Raw genomic sequence first — 14,994 nt, 5'->3', positions numbered from 1 at the left:
AGATGCCATAGAGTGATATCCTTTAGCCTTTTGGTGTTTCATATATACTTGTCTTAATTAAAAATCTCCTTTTAACTTCAATGATGATAAATCTATCTTAGATATAATTTGATGATGAACAAATATTCATTCAAAAAAATGCTTTAGATCCTAGTCAACACTAAATTTCTGAGAATGTTTTATATAAATTGTGTGGAAATCCTATGGGGGCACTATTGCATAACACTAATAACTTGTGCGAGAGTGTGCAAACTTCAGTGCAAAACACTTCTTCTTTCTATTAGAAAAAATGATAGTACGTTTTCTATCTTTTCGATTCTACCTGTGAATGTCCATTCTAGTCTTTCCTTCTTATGTTACTACCTTTTACAAAACAGTTCAATTAAAATAAAAATTGACTCTACTTATAGCTCGCTTCTTGGTTCATCATACATAAAATATCTTACCTGTTACTTTTATCTACTAACTCAGAATCCTCTGTCTTTGTGCATAGATTGTCTCCTATGAATAGTTAATGCTTCCGACATTAACCTTAACTCCCTATTCAAATGCATTGAAGAACTTACCAGATTCCTTTTTTATGCCACGCTTGGATAAAATATTAGTCGTCCAATTTTGTTCCCTATAGATATGTTGAAATTGAATGTCCTGAAAGGTGCTTACCAAAGTTTTGATTCTCTTCATCCAATTCGTCAATATAGGAGGAGAGAAGTTTGTATAATCTTTTACCCAGTCAATAATGCCTTTCACATCCCCGAAGACCTTCATCCTCTCTAGTCTTAGCCACTTTTCCACTATTAGGACTCCCCACAATGTTATGATCTCTGCCTTGTTGTTAGACCCCTAACCACCTTCCCACCAAAAATGGTAGTATCTTCCTGGTTCTATGATAATTACTGCCCCACATCCACATTGTCTCCTGTTACTTGCTCCATCGAAGAATCCCACTGGGAATTCTTGCCACAGGTATATATACTTGCAAGTCCTCTAACTAAATTTCTTCATTGACGGTCCCATTTCATTATAGAATGCAACTGCCTTGATGATATCTTCCTGAACCTTCGATGTTTTTTGATAAAAAATAAGGTCATTTCTACTTCTCCATATAGTCCACACGATATAATAGGCGAGATATCTGAATCTTTTATGTATTTTGTTCCATACCAGAATACAAGAGATTAGTGATTGATAATTATCCAGATGTTTTATTTTCATAATACCCACGATGCCTTTCCATACTTCTCTAGCATATTTAAAGGTGAGGAGTAAGTGATATGTACTTTATGGGCCCCTCATACATAGCGAACAGATGCTAGGTCCACAAAACCCCCACTTTTGTAAGTTATCCCAAGTTGAAATTCTATCATGTATTGCATGCCAGCCAAAGCATCTTAATTTGTAGGGGATATTCCATTTCCATATGTCTTGTATCCACTCAAACCTTTGAAGACCCTTCTCAACTCTAGGCATGCTTTGATATATTCATTAGAGGAAATTTCAACCTAAAAGTTCCCATGAAATTTCCACGTACATAATATGTGAACCAATCAAAATCCTTTAAATTTAAAAAGAGGTACATGTAAATATTTTGGAGGGAAAAAAAAAACTACCTTTTTTAATTGTATTTTTGGCTTATCTCCCTATAGGTTTACTCAAATTTCAAGTGTAGACACTTGTTCAATACAGAATTAAATTCTACATCCAAGGAGTACCCATTATGCATATGTATGAGAAAACCAACATTGATAAAAATTGAAGATACATTAAAAAAACATATTCAACACGTTTTTTTAATGTATCTACAATTGTTTTATCAATGTGGGTCTTCTCAGAAGTATGCATAATGGGTATTCGTTGGATGTCTAAATTAATTATGCATTCAACGAGTGTCTACACTTGAAATTTGAGTAAACCTATAAGGAGATAAGCCAAAAATAAAATTAAAAAAGTAGTTTTCTTCTTTCCCACCAAAATTAATAACTCTTATTTTATTATTTTTCCTTAGCAGGTCACTTTTAGGCTGAAATTTCCTCTAATGTCTTTAAACATTGGAAGACTTTTCTTAAGACTACCTCCCCAAATCATTTGATCCTAGTCCACTTTGGAATTTAAATAGATACCAACATTCCGAAGCTGAGATATGTCTCTCCCATTCCTCAACATATTCCTCTGGTATCCCATGTCTGTAGCCCTATTCCATTATTGTTGATCGATGCTCTATCCATGTGGGAGATAAATCTGTCATAAAAAGAAAATACCATTCCTAAGGATGAAGTTGAGAATCTACAATGATAAATATTAATTACTACTCAACCCCATGATATCATCTAGGTGTATTTTGATCCTATAACCATCTCTAGCTTCCCATAACATGAATCCCATCGTCTATTGTAAGTTATGCATCATGCTTTTCCAAATGAATGAAACACATGATTTTTTCCTCGCCCCTCTGCCTATCCATGTGAGAAATCAAGATCGTACATATATTTATCTTTTATGATAAGAGTCCATAGTCCATTATCGAACACTGCTCTCCACATATTTTTTATAATAAGCTCCTTATTAAAATATGAAGTGTCAATAATCCCCCACCCTCCTTCTACCATCTGAGCTATGTCATACCATCTTGCCAAATGTATTTTCTTTTATTGGTATGGACTAGAAAACAAGAATCGACCCATGAGAGCATCAATTCTTCGAATGATCTCCCTTGGTAGTAAAAACAAGTGCATCCAATATACTAACAAATTTTGTAGGATAGATTTCAGCATAACTACTCTACCTCCTAACGATAACCATCTGTGTTTCCAACTGTCTAATTTTTTCTAAAATCTAATGATCAACCAATCCCAATCTTTATTACAGTATCTGAAAGGTTTTAGGAAAAACCAAAGATATGTAAACCCGTTATCTAGATGCATGGATGCAACACTGAACAAATTCGAAATTTCCTTTGTCCCCAACTCATCTCCTTTCACATAGATCAGTATAGATTTCCTTCATTCATACATAAACCAATGGCCTTCCCAAAATATTTAATGATTCTATGTATTATATTCCATTCCCCGACAAAGGATTTTCCCCCAAAAAGAAGGTCATCTACGAACATTAAGTGTGAAATGACATGTTGCCTAGACATCCTTATACCTATAATTTGTCCATTGTCTTGGGCTTCCCTCATGTTTCTACTTAGACAATCAATAACCAAAAAAAAGAGAAGTGGGGAAAGGGTACAACCCTGCCTCAAACCTCTGAATTCTTTGAAGAATTGAGTAGGTAAACCATTAATAATGACCGCAAAGTTATTTGTTTTGATACAAGCCATTATCCAATTGATGTTCCTGAAGGACATACCTGTTTTGATCATAACCAGTTTGAGGAACTCCCAGTCTATGCAATCATATGCCTTAACCAAGTCAAACTTAAGTAGGCATGATTTCATTTTCTTTGATTTTATAGAATTTATCATTTGTTGTGTTATTCCAATTGCATCATGTATCTGTCTACCTTCTAGAGAGCCAAACTATTCTTTTGTAATGTTTTTTAACAGAACCGGTCTAAGTTTGTTGGCTATCAACTTTGATATCATCTTGTATACCGAGTTGCAAAGAGAAATCGACCTATAATCTACAAAAGACACAGAATTCACCTTCTTAGGGATCAATGCAATAAAAGTGGCATTGATGAATCCCGATATGAACCCTTGGGTTCTAGATTCCTCTGCAACCGCCAATAAAGCTGGAATCATCAGCTCTTTAAAATGCAGAAATAATTCAACCCCCATCCATTCAAACCTAGATGCTTCTCTTTAGTACATACCTTCAATATCTCAGTCAATTCTATCCTCGATATTGGCTTCCCCATATTTTCATTATCCTCCTCATAAAACATATTGGGAACCAATGTGATATTGTTCATTTGAGATGCTGAAGTAGGTACTTGTGCCGAGAATTGTCCTTTAAAGTGAGAAAATGTGACTTGTTCTATATCCCCTTGTGTATTGTGAATATTGTCTGCAGCATCATTTATCTTCTTGATGGTATTATACATTTTCCTCCTATTAAATTGAGAATGAAAGAATCTTGTATTTTTGCCTCCTGCACTGATTTAGGTAGCCCGACTTTTCATCATGATTTCTTCTTCCTGTGATCTAAGGATATCACTTATTTTTCCTTCTAGTTCAATTATCTTAGAACGATAAGTCTCTAAAAAGAATAAGGGGTCCAAAGGATCATTGTAGTATTGAAGACTTACTTCTATCTCTTTAATGTCTTTTATTTCTACCTCCTTCTTTCCCTTAATCCATAACCTGGTTTCTTTTTTTAGAACTTTAAGTTTTTGGAAAATTGATGCCATTTGATTAATAGGAGGAGAGGTAACCTCTTGATTTCAAACTTCATGTACTAGAGTCCCAAATTCCACCAACTAAAGCCATTTCAGATTAAATTTGAATGGATGAGTTCTCCTCCTTTCTACTCCATCCCACGAGAGCATGACAGATAGATTATCAGAGATAAAAATATGAATAATGCAAGATCTGGATCCAATAAGTGGATTATGCAACAAAGTACTCACAATAAATCTATCGAGTCTCTTGGAAATCCCTTTTGCACCAATTCGGCAATTCCACCATGTGGGTCCAATGTGTTCTGGAACAACATCGACTAAGGAAAATTCGTCCAAGAGTTCTTTGAAGAATGTTGATAAATGGTCTTCCTTCACTTGTGTCCCGCAAAACTCACCCTTTCCCACTGTGAAATTAAGATCTCCAGCTATGATCAGGGAGCTTAGTCTTAAAATACTAGATCCTGTCACTTTGTCCCAAATTGTTTGCATCCAATATACGGTGCATAAGAATTTAGAATACAAATCCTATGGCCATTCAGTACTATACCTGCATGATGACGGAGAAAACTGCCTAAAGGTAGTTTAGCTCCATCTTTATAAAATTAATAAGATGACCTATGGGTTATGGCCCACACTTACATCGGAAGCGTTTACATTGGTGAGTTTTAACAAAAACCCGACCAATCACCAAATAGCGAAACAACACATAATCCGCCATTGAACGCCGGTTCCACTTTGAACACACAAGACTAGACCCCAAATAAAATAAACTCGTGTCCATAAACTTCTCAGGTCCACTCAGGCCCAAGCCTTATCGGCTTCAATCTTCGCTGCTTATCCTTCCCTTCAATCCGGCAGTTGATGATACACCCAATCAACGAAGCTAATCGACGATCCTCCACCATTTGATCAAGGTGCACTTGATCCAACGATTAGCAGCGATATCAAATGGGGATCATGCACAACGTTTAACCACCCTTATGGAGCCGATAAGGATTATAAATCCTTGATCTATAAATGTTCAGGTTTGTTTTTTAGATGAAAGTTCGATCACTTTATGACCCGATATCCGTTGGATATACGAGGTCATCAAATCTACGGGTTTGTGAGACTTCAACCAACACACAGATTAAAACAGGGTTAACCCCCACAGTTTACTGTGATCTAAAAGGTTGAATATGAGATCGACAGCTAGGAGCGAGTGTGGGACTTCAACCACGATCAAGAAAATCTGTACTCTCCTACCCCCGCAGTTGTTGATCATCGTCGATCTAACAGATCTGTTGATCTAATGATCCAGATCTATTCCTCCACCATTCTTCTTCTGCCATTAATATTTCTCAATCTGAACGATCCGACGGCTCCCTCTACACTTGATCACTTATGATGGAATTTGCGTTATAACACAAATTAACTTTGCCACTCTCTGTTTAAGTTGTCTCACACGTATATCGTATTAACGCTAGGTCGCCATCGATCCTTATAATGATTGATGGTCGATCAACAATCCTGCAACATGGAATTTCACTTATTCAACACAGACATCTAACTATTGGTAACTAGACACATGAAATCCACATAACAAACATATTTATATTATACATAATCAATTACAGTCTAAGGCATTTCAGCCTTAGTCACAAATTCTCTATCGATTACATTATATTCTCACTCTTTGTCTATGCTCTCCCTATTAGAACACGCAGGCTCATAATATATAAAAATAACTATAGAATCATGGATCATTCTAGATCCGTGATCTTATCCTAAAATCGTTGAAACATTCGCTAAATCTTTCATTATGCATACATGGCAGATTAATCACAATTACTTAAGTCTTCTAGAGACTTACCAATTCCATCAAATTAGCTCATTTTTAACAGAAATTTGCTCCCGGTTCACATGATTGTCCATGTCTCCTCCTCCATAGCTTTGACTTCGACTTTTGATTAAAGGTGTTCGGATGCTCCTACATCACTGCATACGATAGAAAAGCCCACATCTCAAAAAAATTTCGGATTCCACATCACCCCCAACTCGCTAGAAAGTTTGTTCGCATTAGACGTACAAACATGCCATTTAGGACATAGAGACAACAAAGTATCCCATGTTTTTTCTCTACTTATCATAGCTTATTGTATTAGAATCATCGTCGGACATTGAATTCTTAAAATACCCCAGAGAGAGTGTATTTTGAGGGTTGCTCCTAGACCCCGAATATTCAATGAGATGATATTCATGGGGGCACCTCCTTCTTGGGAACATCCCCTCTAAGGACTTGGGTTCCATTGTAATCTGAAATAGATACACGACCATACATATATACAGGATCGATGTCAAAAATGGAGACCTTCGATCCATTGCCCTCACCCGAAGAGAGATCCTGAATGTAGCAAATCAACACCTTCTTGTATTTGGGAGGTCTCTTCTTCTGGTGAGTGACATTTTTATAGCAATTAGGGGCCTCCTCGGGATGACTATAAAAAGACCTTTTAATGGTATGCTGCTCCAGAACCTCTGAGGAGGAAATCAAAGCTTCCAACTCCTTATCACAAGACTGTGATAATATATCTTTCTCTGTAGTAGTAGTAGGTAGGGGAAGTCAAGACGACTTGTTAGGTGAGAGGGTCGAGGTGTCGACAAAAGATAGAGGGGAAAAGATAGAACCAGAACCTTCCCTAGTACACTGACTTCCCACAGACGAGAAATGATATTGACCAGGTCCCTTAGCAGACCCATTTGGGAAAGCCATAAACATCATATCTGACATTGACAGGGGAACTTCATTTTCTTAGCATAATTACTAACTTCTGGGAAATTACAAAACTGGTGAAAGTGTTCTCCCTTTCTCGAATCGAGAGAAGTCGAACCAGTGGTGGGGTCCATAATCATCTGATTAAGGGCATGACCGGGAGGGTCTAGAAGACATATTTTAGACTGTAAACCATCTAACGACCCTTTAGTAAAATCATAAGAACCCGAATTCGACCTAGTGCATGGGTACAAATTCCCATTTGAATTAAAAATTACTTTATAATTTTTATGACAGGGTAATGAATTACCTCCAGATCTCGGGGAGACTGTTGTAGTGCTGCTTGCAGGGGCCGAGTATATTTCTTCATATTAAAGCACAGATGAATCAGGTGACCAAAAGTCCTTCCCCTGCATGAATTTCCTCAGGCACATCACAATTAGGTGTCTAATGTCATGGAAATGCAAACATTTATATGGCGCATGGCAATAGGCTATGGATAGTTTGAAAGAAAACCTACTCCATCGTATTTCCAATTCTGCCATAAATACCCTACCCATCTCCACCTCTACCAACACCCACCCATACGCATATCCAATTGACCGAAACATCTTTCATCCCAGTAATATAACTTCCAAATTTGTGTGCAATCTCCATCACCGCTGAGATGTTCCATAATTCCAGGGCCAAGCCAGGTAATTTGGCCCATACCAAATTCCAGCGAGGGACCTCCAAGAAGGGGTCAAAACCTGCCCTCCATCTCTGCAATATAAGAAATCCCCTCCCCTTTAGCCACAAGACCTTCAATATACTGTCCACGTCCTCCGAATTGAGAAAATGGAAGCATATCCATCCATTGAACATGATACTCACTTTTCGTCTATACTTTAGCTTCTAAAACCACCTCTCCTCAACCAACTTCTTCTTCTTCTCCCTCGACATCTGCGTATGATAGCATTTACCCACCAAGGCCTTGTTTCTTAGCATTTCAATACTCTCCCAATATGACCCAGCCCCTAGCACCAGCAGCGGTTCCCCCCAAGTTGCTTTGACAACAACTTTCTTTGGCTTAGAAACACCAAAACGATTGGTGACCCACATGGTGATGTGCTAGGTCTGATGAACCCTTTCTTGAGCAACTCCTGCACCTACTTCTTGATTTCAACATTCTCTAAAGTGGACAACTTGTACATTCCAATGTTAGGTAATGGAGCATCTTGTTGCAAAATAATATCATACTCTATTTCCTTTTTAGGTGGTAGACCTTTAGGTTCTTGAAACAAGATATCATACTCTAAAACCACCTTTTCTAAATCAGCTTGCTGTTTAGCATTACAACCCTCAAATACATTGGTTTTATCAGTTTTTTTTTCCTTTACAACCATCAGTAAGAATTGTTTGCATGAATTTATCATTCGTTTCATCTGCCCTGAGTTTATGAGAGTATAATTATTCTTGAGCTTATGAGCTCTTACAAAGTATTCGATTCTATCTTTAACAAGTAGATACTTGTTCTCAGCTCTATAGAAAATAACTTTTCTATCATACAAGTAAGGACTTCCTAAAACAATTCCACATATATCCAAAGGAATTATGTCTAACTCAACCTCATCTACAAATGCTAACCCAAAAGAAAACTTGAGTTTGCACTGTCTAGTCACTTGTAGTTGTGCTTTATCATTTAATCATCCTAATGGGTATGGTGTCTTGTGAGGTGTAGTTACTAATCCCAACTTCTTTACAACTGCTTCAGAAATTAAATTTACTTGTGAGCCACTATCGAACAAAGTATCAATCTTTTTATGTTTGGAAATAGCTCGAATATGGAAAAGCTCATGTCTTTTTCTCTCATTTTCTTCATCAACAGTAGATTGTGCAGAATTACTAGTAGATGCTTTAGAATTCTTACCTTTTATACCTGTGGCTGCAATAGTTGTTTCATCTCCTAAGTCTAACTCCAAATATTTCTGAATAGCTGCAGCAATCTTTTTCTTCTTGCCTTCGAACTTCTTAGGTCTTAGCTCTGGATGCAGAATCCGACAGTGGTCATCATCATGCCCATCCTTTTTACAGTGAGTGCATGAAGCCTTGCTTTTCTGTGCAGTGTTAGCCTTCCTTACTTTCCATTTATGCTTTCTTTTCTCCTTATTCTTTCTTGTAGTGGGTTGGGATGCTCCCCCAACTTCTGGACTTCCATTCTTTCATCTAGCTTCTAGATGAGTAGCTTGTACAAATACCTCATCTATACTAGTGGGGATTAAACATGAGGATAGTGTGCCTCATGTAGCTGTGTAGACCACCAATGTGCTTCAACAGAGTCTCAGGTGAGTCTAATGATATTCCTAGAATCAATGCTCTTTTTTAAATTCTTGAGTGTACCATTGTACACTTTGCCCTTTCAACTGTCGAAGAGTTTGCCAACTCATCATGGCTTGCTGCATGTAGGCAAATCGATGGAACTGCCTTTTGATTGTAGAAACAAATTCGCTCCAGACAGAGATAGTCTTACCATGTCTTTTCATATCAGCTTGGGTACTGCCTTCCCACCAAACCAAGGCAGTGCCTCCAAGGTGTAGGCTTGCTAGCTAAATCTTGCTCTTGTCTGAATCGATATTCTGCACTTTGTAATAAACATCAATTTGTCTAATCCAATTGTCCAGCTTTTCTGCATTCAACTCTCCATCATATATAGGTAAATCAAATTTAACATCTAATTTAATCAAAGATGCATTCTTCTTATGTCCAAGGCTATTAGGAGGTGTGAGAAAGCTTTCTTCTTTCCCTTTGCCTTTTGAGTGGTCATGGGAGTGAGACTCATCTTCTCCTTTGTCTTGTTTAGAGCCTGATGAATCTTCATCCTTGTGTTTTTTAAAGTACCTATACATTTCCTCTACCATGGACTTTATGGCTAGGAAACTATCTACGAATTGAGGGTCTAGCCCCATAGAACCTTCCTTTGACATTGTCTTCTGATTATGGACTCTCCCAATTTCAGGATTAGTTTCGACCAACTCTCCTTCTCCTAATTTGAGCTTTGATCTAGTTAGCATTCAACAGCTAAATCCAACACAAGCTTGTCTAACCTTAACAGCTTTTAGCTCTGATACCACTTGACCTGAAAATCACTTGTGAGTGATCTCAATTAAATAATTAATAAATGAAGGTATTACAGACTCATGTGCTGGTGGCTTGAGGTGCGCTCCGCCAGTACTGTATCAAATTTGTTGTTTTGAAAAAAAAAATTAATTTTAATGTTATTTGAAAGAAATTAAATTTTAATGTTAGCTCCATGATTTGTTGTTTTGAATAGATTATATTATTGTTGTTTTAAATAGAGTATAGGTTTAATTCTTGTCCTGCTGGGGATCTTATACCAAATTTATACACGATTTTAAGAGTTTTAACATCACATGTCATAATGGAATTGTTAGGAAGCTCGCTATCAAATTTAATGAGAATTTTAATATTTTGAAAACTCAAAAGACTCTAGCTATGCCTCTTGATATAGTGACAACTTTAATAACATAAAAGTTCCCCGTATAAATATATCACCACTTTAAAATCCATGCGCCTGACGATATATTGGTTCAACCGGCCTTATTACATGAAATTATTTGTGCTTTTCATTACAAGTGGTGTTATGTCTACATGCAAAAGATTTATGCTTCTTCATATGTTCGTGCTTTTGTCTATCTCTACAAAAGGACACATGCTATGCACGGAATAGTGAAGAAATGCTGTAATGAAGAGTCAAAAATGTGGATTGGAATTGTCAAATATATATTTATGTTAGAGAAATAAATAAAGATTTTGTTAAACGTGTATATCTGTCATATTACCATTTATACAATATAATACACTCAGTAGATGTTTGTTTGAATAAAATAGTTCATATTTTTCTCAATATTAAAAATTATTATTTTTAAATAATTTACTAAAAAAAATTAATATTAATTATAAAATTGGTTTTAAAATAATATAAAATTTCTTTTACAAAATGCTAAAATATTAAATTATGTTAATTAATGTAAAATCAAACATATAAAAAATCAAATCAAATAACAATTTTTCTACTAATCCAATATCAAATAGACAAACAATTTGAAATAAACAAATTATGTAATAATTGTTTAAAAGAATATCACATTTTCAAAATAAAGCATAAATAGATCCATGTGTGGGTTCAACCATGGAAGATTATAGCAAAATGTTTCCAACCACATTTGTTATGGAAAAATCTAAAGAAAAGTTTCATCTACTCTTTTTTAAACCAGAGCATACTATTCCTCCTATGTCTCAAATCATTGAGCATCCCTCAAGTATTAATATATTCCAAAATCCTGAAGTTGAATTATGGTCTAGAAAATGCAAAGCCCCACAAAAAATTCCAACACTCTTTTCTACCAAATGAACATGCAAATGAAGAGGAAGACCTTTGTTCAATGGTTGTTGTGCCTCTACATATCTTTATCATTTTTCCATTTATAGTGTGTGGTTCATCCAAATTGAAGAGTTGATCTTGCATAAATCATCTAAATTTTTAACTGCAACCAAAGATCAACACTCAACAATTTATTGGTGAAACGCATAGGATTTTGTGGAGCTCGAGTTAGATTTTGAGAAATAGAGTAGGATATGAGGTTAACCCTTGGTGAAAAATCTATAATTTATATACTAAAAAAATAAAAATCAATTTCTGAAAAAAAAAAATCATATTCAATTCATTTGTAAAAAATCTACACAATTAAACATAAAAAAAGTAAAAGTAAAGGTGAATTTATTATGACAACCCCATTTATTTCTGCAAAACCTAAATCCAAACTTATAGTTTAGTTTCAGCATTATTAGTTTAGCCCTAACAATGCTACTATCGTGCACATAGTTAAGGAAGGCTATTACTCACAAGCTTTTCAATGATAATTTGACCATTTATACTTCTAGCGTGTGATAAAATGGATTCTTTGGAATTTATACTTCTAGCATGTGATCAAAAGGATTATTTGGAAGAAACGATATAGTTTATGGAACACTTCCATGAGAACGGGTGTCATGTATACCATTATGTTTTTGTCTGATCAAATCAACATCACCATTATGATTTACTCACGAGTAATGAAATCTAGAGAGTTTTGGGGATCCATAACAAGATATAAAGATTTGTGAGGAAATGAAATATGAGGAATTGAAACCGACTTCTCGTGAAAGAGAGCATGCAACATAAGGAGAATATGAACGGGGAGTCGTTACGCATAGCCATGCCACATTTATGACAAAGGCGAACAAGGAGAATATTGACACAAAGTCACATAACCTAGTAGCATTTATGAGAAAGATAGGGCATGAAAACATGTCCTTATTCCTCCAAGTTTCAACATTCATACGTTTCAGAATGCAAACAAACATCTGTTTCAAAGGCATGCTTCATAGTAATTTTTTAATTTCATTTTCTCTAATCCCTCATATATGGAGAGCCTTTCTCGCCCTAATTTTTTAATTTCATTTTTTTTAATTCCTCATACGTGGATGTAAATAAGAGGTAAACTAAACTTTTAGTGATAATTTGCTAAAAAATTAATTTGCGTAGGGTTTAAACATTTGATTTAGATATGAAAGGAGGTTATCGCTTGTAATTTCATTTATTGATGGAGTGGCGATGATGAGAATATACTAGAATCTTTCAATTTAGACCTTCGGATGAAAAAAATTAATTAGCAAAAGGATTAAAGTGTCCAATTTCAATAGGGGATGCATATCGACATAAATATAAACAAACTAATTAACATAGAGCTTAAAACTTGAGTTTCAACCGAAGGAAAATGTGTAATTTCTTAATAATTAATATAAAGTTAACATTTTATATATATATTTTTATGTTTTACATGAATTTGACACATAATAGATACATAGATATATATTTATATATTGATTATAAATAAAATATTTCAATATTAATTTTATATTTTAATATTCTATATAATAAATAAAATTTTGAAAAAAAATTATGGTTAAAACACTTTAATGATGTATTACTTCTTATGAGGGAGATATGTAAGTCTTTCTATGCTCCATATGATTGATGTTTGTAGATTTTTCATGTGGAGATAGAGATAAAGTCCTTCAAGGTGAAAACTTTTTCTAAATTAGAAAACTCTTGATTAAGGAATTTTATCCATTAAGATAAATTTAAAGTTAATGTGCCTTGTCCGCATTTGTTTGTGGAGATTTTATCTTTTATTTCTATAGTTGAAAATTCTATAGCCTAATAAGTTGAAGAGAATTATAACAAACTTAATAGAGCAATTGAAGAGAATACAATAATTGAAGACATGTTTGAAATGATATAAACAGAATATGTACAATTTAATGGCTTGGGTAACACAATAACATGTTTTTGTTGTGGATTAGCGTTGTTTCAATGAGTGACTAATCTATTACATGTCGTGTTGGAGAGAAATAAGGGTAAAAAACTTAATAGAGAAATTGAAGACAACTCAATAATTGAAGACATGTTTGAAATGATATAAATAAAATATTTACAATGTAATGGTTTGGGTAGCACAATAACATGTTTTTGTTGTGGATCAACGTTGTTTCAATGAGTAAATAATCTATTATATGTCATGTTGGAGAGAAAGAAGGGGGGATATAGCTTCAATCCAAAGTTCTCTTTATTCTAAGATAATCAAGGAAGTGGATTTGTGTTTCTCTCACTAAGCAGAAACCACATGGGGAAATTTAGCATGATTGAGAGGGGAAATTATAATTTTAAACTTGATTTTGGCTTGGAAGATTTGGTCATATCATACACTTGGAAAAAGAGGAGACTAGATTGGAATAAATTGGTTTCAAATCGACCTTTAGAGAAAATTAAATATGAGGAAATGGAGGAAGTGAATCAATGATTCAATGCAGTAAAAACCAATGCAACGTTTTAGCAATTGCTACACTTCAATTGTAGCGTTATGATTAGGGATTGTTTTTGTTTCATTGTTCTAGGGTTTTCAACATCATTTGTTGGATTTTATGATGTAAGCACTATGTGTCATATATTTTGTTGGCTTCTATGATGTAATGCACCTTGTGTAGTATCCCAAGCCTATTCGTAGACCGTTCCACTTAGAGATTGTGCACTACAAGCAATTTATATTTGTATGGTTCATGAACTTGTAATTTACCTCTATCCTAATATAGGAATTCATAAGCCAATATTGCCGATCCTCCAAAATGGGCATGTTATATATGGTGGTGTATATATAATGGTGCTAGTTGTTTTAATAGAGAATCCTTCACCATTTATTGACTTACACTTTCTAGAGAAGTCATGCCCTAACCTACTTTGTTGTGTTCTCTATCACGCTCCAAGTATATGTCCTTTTGATGGAGATAATATTACACATATTGACAAGGAATTAACAAATGTAACCATGAAAGAGTTACTCAAGGTTGACATCATTACCTACAAATGAAGATCTTGGTAAACATTGAGTAAAAAAGTGACTATTGGGTTTTGATATTGCGTAATTGAGGATTTGATATTAAAATATTAAAACTAAATTTCGTTAATAAGGGAAACAATTAGAGAGGAGATGTGAAGTCATGAAGAGGAGGACTTGGGAATATTCATAGAAAATTGAGGAGGAAGTGATGGAATTTTTGGAGGATAAATTGGAATGCGAGTAGATATAGTCCAAGATAGTGATCAATTCTCTGGAATATGTTCTTTCCCCTTCAAGTAAACTTCAGATGAGACCATATCCATTAGAGGAAGAAACCATGGAAATTCTCTATGAGTTGGTGATAGCACATTTAGATAGTGGCACATGTGATGTCGTTAGTTTATGTGAAGGGTATTTAGTCTAAAACAAGATATGACTTGTGAGGAAACAATTTGTGGA

The sequence above is a fragment of the Pinus tabuliformis genome, chromosome 1_1 (genome assembly GCF_031772625.1).
Source record: "Pinus tabuliformis cultivar Carrire ecotype Pingquan chromosome 1_1, CPIR1, whole genome shotgun sequence".
Lineage (NCBI taxonomy): Eukaryota > Viridiplantae > Streptophyta > Pinopsida > Pinales > Pinaceae > Pinus > Pinus tabuliformis.
This window is presented reverse-complemented; position numbering follows the sequence as displayed.